The 11,218-nt window shown below is 51.7% G+C and overlaps 1 pseudogene; it reads right to left on the reverse strand.

Annotated features, from left to right (window-relative positions):
• Window positions 1-7,676: 7,676 nt before the first annotated feature.
• LOC129053937 (olfactory receptor 7E24-like) lies at window positions 7,677-11,017 on the reverse strand (annotated as a pseudogene).
• Window positions 11,018-11,218: the final 201 nt, after the last annotated feature.

The raw sequence follows: 11,218 nt of genomic DNA on the forward strand, positions 1-11,218 counted from the left end.
CCAAGTTTGGTACTTGGTGAGTCTGGCATTCGGTAGCCGACGATGTCCTTTAGCGTTCATGAAAGTCACCACAGCATGGGGGCCCTTTGTGTTCAGGTTTTGCCCAAGAGTCAGCTTATTTGCTTCTTGTTCTAGCAGGGCAGTTGCTGCCAAGGCCCTCAAACAGGGGGCCATCCTTTAGTAGACCCGTCTAGTTGTTTAGAGAGGTAGGCCGCCGGCCTTGGCCGGAGCCCAACCGTTTGGGTTCAAAGTCCAGCTGCCATCTTTTCTCTCTCTGATGCATAGAATGGAAAAGGCTTTGTCAGATCGAGTAGCCCCAGGGCTAGGGCTGCCAGAAGTTTTTCCTTTAACTCATGAAAGACTTGCTGTTGTTGGGATCTGCATTCCAAAGGTTCCCGGTCCCCGCCCCCTTTGGGACCTCATACAAAGGCTTGGCTAATACTGCAAAGTTTGGGATCCACAGTCTACAAAACCCCACAGCTCCTAAGAATTGTCTCACCTGCTTTCTGCTCTTGGGCTCCACTAGATTGCAAATGACCTGCTTTCTTTCTGATCCCGGGCTGCGTTCCGAGCCCTGTCAGATAGTAAATCCCAAGTCACGTACCTGCTGTCGGCAGATCTGAGCTTTCTTCTTGGACATCTTATACCCACAGTCCTCCAGGTGCCGGTGTAGGGCATCCGTTCCCTTGGCACACCCGACTGCCGTGGGGTGTCCCAGCAGAAGGTCATCAACCTACTGGAGCAACACACAGCCTAGGTCTCTGGTGGGAAACTTCTGGAGGTCTCGAGCCAACGCCTCCCCGAAGGTGGTGGGGGAGTTCTTGAACCCTTGGGGAAGCGCGGTCCAAGTGTACTGAGTAGTGACACCTGACTCCGGATCTTCCCACTGAAAGGCAAACAGCCTCTGCCTCTCAGGGGCTAATCTGATAGGAAAGAAAGCATCTTTCAGGTCCAAGCAGGTGAAGCAGCTGTCCTCAGCTGGCAGCAACCCCAACAATGTGGACGGGTTAGGTACTGTTGGATGTCAAGTCAGTGTAGCTTGATGAAGCAAGCGCAAATCCTGTACCGGCCGGTAGTCCTTGGTCCGTGGCTTGGGAACAGGCAGGAGGGGAGTGTTCCATGGAGACTGACAAGGAACAAGAATTGCAACAGTTCTTAGGTGCTTGAGACGGACCTGGATACCTTGAAGAGCTTCTCTGGAGACCGGGTCCTGTTTTTGCCTAACCCGCTGGGCCCCAGTCTTAACTGGCCAATCCCGGAGGGTTGTCTTCTGCCCGTACTCTTGGCCACCGCTTAGCCAGAGCTGGCCTTCTCTCTTGGCCCGGCTCAGTTCAGAAAAGTCTCCATTCCTCCTCTCGGGGGACCATAAGGGTCACAATGACTCCCGTTCCGGGTAACTTTAGCAGCAAAGAGCCGTGCTCTGTCAGAGAGATAGTGGCTCTCAGCTTGCTGAGCAAGTCCCTTCCCCAAAAGGTCAAGGGACAGTCAGGCATGTACCATAACTGATGAATGACTTTATGTCCTCCTACAGTACAAGTCCGAGGCAAGCCTACAGCTTGCTTTGCTGAAACCCCCGTGGCTCCGATGACGTCAATAGTCTTTTTGGATAAGGGGGCGACCGGGGCGGTTACTAGCGAATGTTCAGCACCGCTATCTCCAAGAAAGTCAATGTCTCCACCCCCGACTGTCATTCTGACCAGTGGCTCTTTGGGGACACTTGAGCCCGGTCTCCCTCAGTCCAAGAACCCTCCTGCCAGGTTGAGCAGGGCCCCTTCCTCCTTGTCCGGGGCCTCCTGCTCTGAGTCATCTTGTTTTCTTTTGAGTTGAGGGCATTTGTTCTTCCACCGTCCTATTTCTTTACCATCAGCACACTGGTTACGCTGCAAACTCTGACAGCCAAGCTGAGTTCCTTTCCCAGGGCCCCCCTTCCCTTGCCTCTTTGTGGGGGCCCCTGTGATTGCTGCAGCTAGCAAACAGGTCGGTGTTTCGCCGGGCCTGACCTCCATTGTCTTCGCCGTTTTCCTGACGGCTTACTGCATCCCTGTTTACAGACACCTGGCTGGCTATTTCTAGTAATTGTGATGTGTTCATCCCTGCAAGTCCAGCGTGTTTCTGCAGTTTTCTTCTCATGTCTTCTGCGCTTTGACGGACTAAAGCCATGTGAATCAAGCGCTGATTTTCAGGGCTATCGGGATGAAAGGGAGTATACATAGCATAGGCCTCACACAGTCTCTGGTAGAATTGTGCCGGACTTTCTTCTTTTCCCTGAATGACCTCAGAGACCTTGTTAACGTTTGTGGCCTTCTGAGCTCCCCTCATTAATCCTTCCAAGAGAGCTTCCCCGTCTCGGTTTAGCCTTTGCATATTCTCTCTTTCATGTGGGTCCAACTGGGGGTCGGTTCCTGGCAACTGGGTCCTTCCATACTCTTTGGGGTTTTGATAATCAGCAGGTGCATGCTCCTCTAGCCACTTAGTTGCTGCTTGGAGGACTCTCCGCCTTTCTTCGCTGTTAAAGAGGAACATGAGCAACTGGTGCCAATCAGCCCAGGTGTGGTTGTGGGTCTGGATAACAGTTTGGAGCAAATCAATTAGGGCTGGCGGCTTTTCGCTATAGGGCGGTGTATTGTTTTTCCAGTTGAGAAGGTCGACGGAGGTGAAGGGCTGGTATCCAAAAACACGCCTCCCCGCCACGTGACCATCCTCATCTATCCCAGTATACCGCTGCTCTCTCAGGGGCATTTGTACCCCCGTTTTGGGTCGTACACGAGCTGCCGAGGAAGGGGTGGAAGGGCGCAATGTGACTTACCGCAATTAATCATCTCAATTATTAATTGACACTAATAATTATCAATATTAATGATTGATAATATAATTTTTAAATCAATACCGATAACAAGGATAATGAATATTCAATAGTTATACTAACGATAACAATAAATGATTAATATTAATGATTAATGACGCCTGATATTAATAGCTGATATTGATCTTATTCGTTAGAAAACAGTAATACTAGCTCCTAGTAATTAATATTAATATTAATAATCTGAAAATTATTAGCCATTATTTTTTAATATTAATATCAATATCGGTTATTCATATTTATGTTAATAATCAATGAGGAATAATTCCTACTACTATTACGCCTAATACCTCAGTGGGTGTACACCCACCGCTGATATTGCTCCTAATGTCCAGGGAGGGAGAAAGCATGATGTTACGTTCAATATCGCACTAGGTGTACACCCAGACGGTGATATTGACCCGAATATAATCTCCAGGGGGTGGAGTATGACGTTACTCCCAATATAGCACTGGCTGTGCATCCACCTGGTGATTTTGCTCCTAATATTCACGGAAGAAGGGAATGCCATTACTCCCAGAATCGCAGGAAGTGTACACGCCCGTGTGAGATGGTCCGTAACAATACTCCAAGGCGGAGGAGGTGATATGACTACACATATGGCAGAAAGTGGACACCCCGCAGGGACATTGTTCCCATGATCCTGGAGGGAAGAGGATGATATTACTTTAAATGTCACAGAAGGTGGACACGCCCCCACTGATATTGTTTCCAATGGCAACGTGGGGGAGGAGGATATGACACGCGATATCTCAGGGAGTAGAAACACCAGTGTGATACCGTTCTTAACATTGAAGGAGGAAGAGGATGATATTACTCCCAATAGAGACGGATGCACACCCTCTGTACATCGTGGGAGTGCACACGTCTGTGAAACAGTTCATAATCTCTCGAGGGGGAGATGATATTACTGACAATATGGTAAACAGGCTGTGAGGCCACCGCGGATCCTAAGAGCCCAGGGGGGCAAGAGGGGCTGGCTCTCAGTCCCCGCCTCGCGGGGGGTGCCTCACCCCCCTGCGAGGGGGGTCCTAAGAGCCCAGGGGGGCAAGAGGGGCTGGCTCTCAGTCCCCGCCTCGCGGGGGGTGCCTCACCCCCCTGCGAGGGGGGTCCTAAGAGCCCAGGGGGGCAAGAGGGGCTGGCTCTCAGTCCCCGCCTCGCGGGGGGTGCCTCACCCCCCTGCGAGGGGGGTCCTAAGAGCCCAGGGGGGCAAGAGGGGCTGGCTCTCAGTCCCCGCCTCGCGGGGGGTGCCTCACCCCCCTGCGAGGGGGGTCCTAAGAGCCCAGGGGGGCAAGAGGGGCTGGCTCTCAGTCCCCGCCTCGCGGGGGGTGCCTCACCCCCCTGCGAGGGGGGTCCTAAGAGCCCAGGGGGGCAAGAGGGGCTGGCTCTCAGTCCCCGCCTCGCGGGGGGTGCCTCACCCCCCTGCGAGGGGGGTCCTAAGAGCCCAGGGGGGCAAGAGGGGCTGGCTCTCAGTCCCCGCCTCGCGGGGGGTGCCTCACCCCCCTGCGAGGGGGGTCCTAAGAGCCCAGGGGGGCAAGAGGGGCTGGCTCTCAGTCCCCGCCTCGCGGGGGGTGCCTCACCCCCCTGCGAGGGGCGTCCTAAGAGCCCAGGGGGGCAAGAGGGGCTGGCTCTCAGTCCCCGCCTCGCGGGGGGTGCCTCACCCCCCTGCGAGGGGGGTCCTAAGAGCCCAGGGGGGCAAGAGGGGCTGGCTCTCAGTCCCCGCCTCGCGGGGGGTGCCTCACCCCCCTGCGAGGGGGGTCCTAAGAGCCCAGGGGGGCAAGAGGGGCTGGCTCTCTGTCCCCGCCTCGCGGGGGGTGCCTCACCCCCCTGCGAGGGGGGTCCTAAGAGCCCAGGGGGGCAAGAGGGGCTGGCTCTCAGTCCCCGCCTCGCGGGGGGTGCCTCACCCCCCTGCGAGGGGGGTCCTAAGAGCCCAGGGGGGCAAGAGGGGCTGGCTCTCAGTCCCCGCCTCGCGGGGGGTGCCTCACCCCCCTGCGAGGGGGGTCCTAAGAGCCCAGGGGGGCAAGAGGGGCTGGCTCTCAGTCCCCGCCTCGCGGGGGGTGCCTCAGCCCCCTGCGAGGGGGGTCCTAAGAGCCCAGGGGGGCAAGAGGGGCTGGCTCTCAGTCCCCGCCTCGCGGGGGGTGCCTCAGCCCCCTGCGAGGGGGGTCCTAAGAGCCCAGGGGGGCAAGAGGGGCTGGCTCTCAGTCCCCGCCTCGCGGGGGGTGCCTCAGCCCCCTGCGAGGGGGGTCCTAAGAGCCCAGGGGGGCAAGAGGGGCTGGCTCTCAGTCCCCGCCTCGCGGGGGGTGCCTCAGCCCCCTGCGAGGGGGGTCCTAAGAGCCCAGGGGGGCAAGAGGGGCTGGCTCTCAGTCCCCGCCTCGCGGGGGGTGCCTCAGCCCCCTGCGAGGGGGGTCCTAAGAGCCCAGGGGGGCAAGAGGGGCTGGCTCTCAGTCCCCGCCTCGCGGGGGGTGCCTCAGCCCCCTGCGAGGGGGGTCCTAAGAGCCCAGGGGGGCAAGAGGGGCTGGCTCTCAGTCCCCGCCTCGCGGGGGGTGCCTCAGCCCCCTGCGAGGGGGGTCCTAAGAGCCCAGGGGGGCAAGAGGGGTTGGCTCTCAGTCCCCGCCTCGCGGGGGGTGCCTCAGCCCCCTGCGAGGGGGGTCCTAAGAGCCCAGGGGGGCAAGAGGGGCTGGCTCTCAGTCCCCGCCTCGCGGGGGGTGCCTCAGCCCCCTGCGAGGGGGGTCCTAAGAGCCCAGGGGGGCAAGAGGGGCTGGCTCTCAGTCCCCGCCTCGCGGGGGGTGCCTCACCCCCCTGCGAGGGGGGTCCTAAGAGCCCAGGGGGGCAAGAGGGGCTGGCTCTCAGTCCCCGCCTCGCGGGGGGTGCCTCACCCCCCTGCGAGGGGGGTCCTAAGAGCCCAGGGGGGCAAGAGGGGCTGGCTCTCAGTCCCCGCCTCGCGGGGGGTGCCTCACCCCCCTGCGAGGGGGGTCCTAAGAGCCCAGGGGGGCAAGAGGGGCTGGCTCTCAGTCCCTCCCTCGCGGCGTGTGCCTGCTTCTCCCCCCTGTGATCTGGATCGTCATATGCAGCTGGGGAGTGAGGGGTGGTATTACTCCTCGCCTGCGTGGGTCCCCAGCCCCCCTGCCCTGTGGGTCGTCGTATCCAGGGTGGGAATAGCGGGTGACCTTAGTCTTCTCTTCGAGGGGGTTCGTCCGTGCCCTTGCGATGTGGCTCGTAATAGCCCGTGGGGGAGTCTGTGGTGATATTACTCCCCGCATCGCTGGGGGCGCCCTCAACTCCCTGCGATGTGGCTCGCAATATCCAGGCGGGAAGACGGCGTGATATTTCTCCCTTTCTCCTCGGGTGTTTTCTCTGCTGCCGCACTTTGTTAACACCCTGGGACATTATTTTCCATATTGTAGGAGGATGCCACTGCTTAAGTCCCAGGGGGTATACACCCTGTGATATTATTCGTGATATTGTAGCGAAATGTGAATCCTGATGTCACAAGTCTCTACACACTCTGATATTATTCGCAATACCATAGCGAGACGTTAATAATAATGTCACAATGTGTGTACAGCTGGTGCTATTATTCTTAATCTCCTAAGGGGACGTTGGTTTTATTGTCACACGGGGTATTTTCCCTTTTCTATGATTCGGAATATCCTGGAGGGATGTCACTCCTTATGACACAGGGTTTGTACACCTTGTCAAATTACTCGTATTACCCTTATAAGACGTCACTCCTCATATCACCGAGGGTGTACACTGTGTGATATTATCGTCATATTCTAGGGAAATGTTACTTTCAATGTCACAGATGTTGCAAACCTTGTGAAATTATTCATTATAGTTTTGTTGGATGGGACTCCTATCCTCACACGGGGTGTACACACAGTGATATTACGTGTAATCTTCTCTAGAAATATTACTCGTAAATCACAGGTCCTGTACACACTTTAATATTCTTCGTCATATTTTAGGACAACGTGACTACTATTGTCACAGGGCGTGTAGACCCTGTCATAAAATTCGTAATATCCCAGCGGGAGTTCACTCCTAATTTCACATTGCATGTACACCCTTTGATATTGTTCGTATTATCCTAAAGAGATGTTACTAGTCATGTCCCAGGGCATGTACATTCTCTGATATTGTTCGTTATATCCTTGGGGGATGTTACTTCTAATATCACACGGCGTGTACTCCCTGTGTTCTATTTCCTAATATCCTAGGGCAATTTTACTCTTAATGACACAAGGGGTGTACACATTGTGATATTATTCATGATATTCTAGAAGGATGTTACTCCTAATGTCACCGGGGTGTACGCCCTTTGATAGTAGTCATAATTTCCCGGGGGTCTATACCCCTCATGTCACAGAAGATAACACCTTGTGGCATTATTCGTAATATTCTGGTGAGATGATTCTCCTAATATCACAGGAGGTGTACACCGTGTGATATTATTCTTACTATTCTAGGGGGATGTCACTCTTAATGTCACAGGTGTGTTCCTTCTGTGATAGTGTGGAAAATATGCTACCTGAATATTACTCCTAATGTCACAATGCGAGTACACCTTGTGATATTATTAGTAATATTCTGAGGGAATGTTACCCCTAAAGTTACAGGGGTGTACCTCGTGCAATATTGCTCCCAATATTGTAAGGGGATGTTACTCCTGATGTCACAGGGGGTGTATAGCCTCCGATATTATTTGTAATCTTATAGAGAGATACTACTTTAATGATGACAGTGGGTGTACACACATGGGGTACACCCACTGGGATATTCTTTGCAATATCTTAGGGAGATATAACTCCTAATGTCACAGTGGGTGTACCCCATGTGTGTACACCCTGTGATATTATTTGTAACATCCATGGTAAACATTACTTCTAGTATCCCACAGAGGGTACACCCTGTGATATTTTTCCTAATATCATAGGGAGATATTGCTTCTAATAACACAGTGGGTGTACACCATGTGTGTACACTCTGTGATGTGATAGCTTATGTCCTAGGGAGGTATTCCTTCTAATATCACAGTGAGTGTACACCCTGTGATATCATTCGTAATCTCCTAGAAAGATGTTGCTGCTAATATCACAGAGGGTGTGCCCCCAGTGACATCATTTGAAATATCCTAGGGAGGTGTTACTCCTAAAGTCACAGGGGGTGTACACCCTGTTATATTATTGTAATATTCTAGGGGGGTGTTACTTTTAAAGTCACAGGGGTGTACACCCTGTGATGTTATTCATAATATCCCTAGGAGGGGTTGTTACTTTTAATGTCACAGGGGTGTAAACCCTGTGATGTTATTCGTAATATCCTAGGAAGGGGTTACTCCTAATATCACATGGGTTATCCTAGGAAGAGGTGATAGCATTCGGAATATCTAAAAGGGATGTCACTTTTAATGTCACATGGGGTGTACACCCTTTGATAACAGTCGTAAGATCCTAGGGACGTATGACTTCAAATATCACATTGGGTGTACACACATGGTGTACACGTTGTGTGTGAACACCTCCTGTGATATTATCCATAATATCCTAGGAAAATGGGACTCCTAATATCATGGTCAGTGTACACCCTGTGATATTATTTGTAATATCCTAAAGAGATGTTACCGCTAGGGTCACAATGCATGTACGCCCCCTGATATTATTCGTTATATCCTCGGGGGATGTTACTCCCAATGTCACACGGGGTGTACTCCCTGTGATATTATTCATACTATCTTAGGGGGATGTTACTTTTCATGTCATCGGGGGTGTATATCATGCGTATTCAACGCCTGTGATACTATTCCTAATATCCTAGGGGCATGTTCCTCCTAATATCACATGGGGTGAACACCATATGTGTACACCTGCTGTGATAGTATTCGTAATATCCTAGGGGAATATTACTCCTGATGGCACAGGAGATGTACACCATGGGTGTCAACCGCCTGTGTTATTATTCGTAATATCCTAGGGGGATGTTTCCTTGAATGGCACAAAGTGTGTGCAAAAGGCCACAGAAGGTGTACACCTTGTGATGTTATCTGTAATACCCTAGAAGGATGTTACTCCTAATATGTCACATGGGTGCACACACTTTCATATTATTTGTAATCTCGTAGAGAGATATGATATCAAACATCACAGTGGATGTTCACACATAGTGTATACCCTGTGATATTATTTGTAATATCCTAGGGAGATGCAACTCCCGATATCACAGTGCGTGTAGCCTGTGTGTGTACACCCGTGATATGAGTCATAATATTCAGGGTAAATATGACTCCTCGTATCACACAGTGTGCACACCCTGTGCTATTTTTCATCATATTTCAGGGAGATACTGCTTCTAATATCACCACGGGTGTACCCCATGTGTGTGTACTCTGTGACAGTATTTTTTCTATCCTAGGGAGGTATTACTCGTAATGTGACAGTGGGTGTGCACCCTGTGATATCATTCTTATTTGACCTTGCCGTCTTTTTTAACCCACCTACAAAAGGAATGGAACAGATAAGAAGATATTGAGATTAGACTGTGCTGTCGTGCGGCCGCCGCAGGACACCTTTCATATCCCTGTTTCTCAGGCTGTAGATGAAGGGGTTCAGCATGGGGGTGACCACCGTGTACATCACTGAGGCCACTGCACCTTTTCTCGGGGAGGATGACACATCTGAACCCAGCTACCCTCCAACGCCTGTTCCGTAAAATCAGCAAACAACTGACAGGTGAGACCCACAGGTGGAGAAGGTTGATACTTCCCACCTGATGACGAAACCCTCAGAATGGAGGAAACAATTTTACCGTAAGAGAAAAGGGCCCCCGAGATGGGAAGAAAACCAAATACGGCAGCAGGGAAATACATGTGGATGTTACTGGTGAAGGTGTCACAAAATGTAAGATGGGGGAGTTGAGAAGGTTCCCAGAAGAAATTAGGAATTTCCACATCCTTGAAGCAGGTCATGCGTAAGGCAATCAAGTTGTGCAGCTGGGAGTCTAAAAGACTGAGGAAAAAGAAAACAAAGACCACAAATCTAGGAAGCCACAGAAACACGGGTTCAAGATGGCTGAACGATATAGAGGGTGACAGAGGGCTACAAACCGCTCATAGGCCATCACACTCAGGAGCATGTCTCTCTTCCATGCCTCCAAAAATGGCCAGGAGACACATCTGAGTCAGGCAGCCTGCATAGGAGATGACTCTGCTGTGAGATTGGATGTCCACAATCATCTTGGGGACCGTGGTGGAGGTGAAACCGATGTCAGGCAAGGACAGGTTGGAGAGGAAGAAGTACATGGGGGTGTGGAGGTGGGAGTCAGGGCTGACGGCCAGGATGATGAGCCGGTTCCCCAGCACCATGACCAGGCACATGGACAGGAACAGCCCAGCGACGACCGGCTGCAGTTCTGGATCCTCTGAGAGTTCGAGGAGGAGGAATATAGAGACATCTGTTAGATTCTGTGGGTCTGTATCGTTTGGACATCTTTTGCCTAGAAAAGAGGGTTGAAAAATCGGAAACAAGTAAACCAACAGCCGGCATTGCGTCTGCATTTTGGATACAAGGAATTCAGAAGTAATGTTTGCAGATTTCAGAGCAATCCACACTCAGCAACATTTGGTAGTTCTGACAAACTCAATTGCCATATAATGCTTTCAACATCGATTGCTGTGTTATTCACGTCTTGCTGTACACACCTGCCTTAGAGACACTAGCTTCAAGAACATTCCAGGAACCAGATCATCGTATATAACAAATTCGTTATTGCTAGAAAATACAGCCTATGTTTTCCGAAGAAAGAGATGTAATAAAACCATTGTCTTCACTTTAAGGAAAAGGTTATCCTAATTAAAGGAAATTAGGAACTCAAATATTTTGTTTATTCTTCTAGATTGATATAAATTCCCTTGATGTAGACCATTCGTAAACACTGTATAACAGCTGAGACCATGCCATCTGGAAATGAAATGATAGTTGAGAGTTCATAAGCAGGAAATAGTTCCACAGGCCAGTTAGGTCCTAGTGATTTCATCATTGTGTTTTCTGACTTTTCTCCTTCAAGAGAGTAATTGCTTCCTCAAATCGGTGGGTCTTGTTTTAAAATTCATGGAAGCTCTAACTCCTGTCCTTAGCTTAGGTGGACTTAGAGTATTCATCAGAAAGTTGGCTGGATGCGGTGGCTCACGCCTGTAATCCCAGCACTTTGGGAGGCCGAGGAGGGCGGATCACGGGGTCAGGAGATCAAGACCATCCTGGCCAACATGGTGAAACCCCGCCTCTGCTAAAAGTACAAAAACTTCTCCCGGTATGGCGGCACGCGCCTGTAGTCCCAGCTACTCGGGAGGCTGAGGCAGGA

The sequence above is a fragment of the Pongo abelii genome (genome assembly GCF_028885655.2).
Source record: "Pongo abelii isolate AG06213 chromosome 18 unlocalized genomic scaffold, NHGRI_mPonAbe1-v2.0_pri chr18_hap1_hsa16_random_utig4-1074, whole genome shotgun sequence".
In the NCBI taxonomy this organism is placed as follows: Eukaryota; Metazoa; Chordata; class Mammalia; order Primates; family Hominidae; genus Pongo; species Pongo abelii.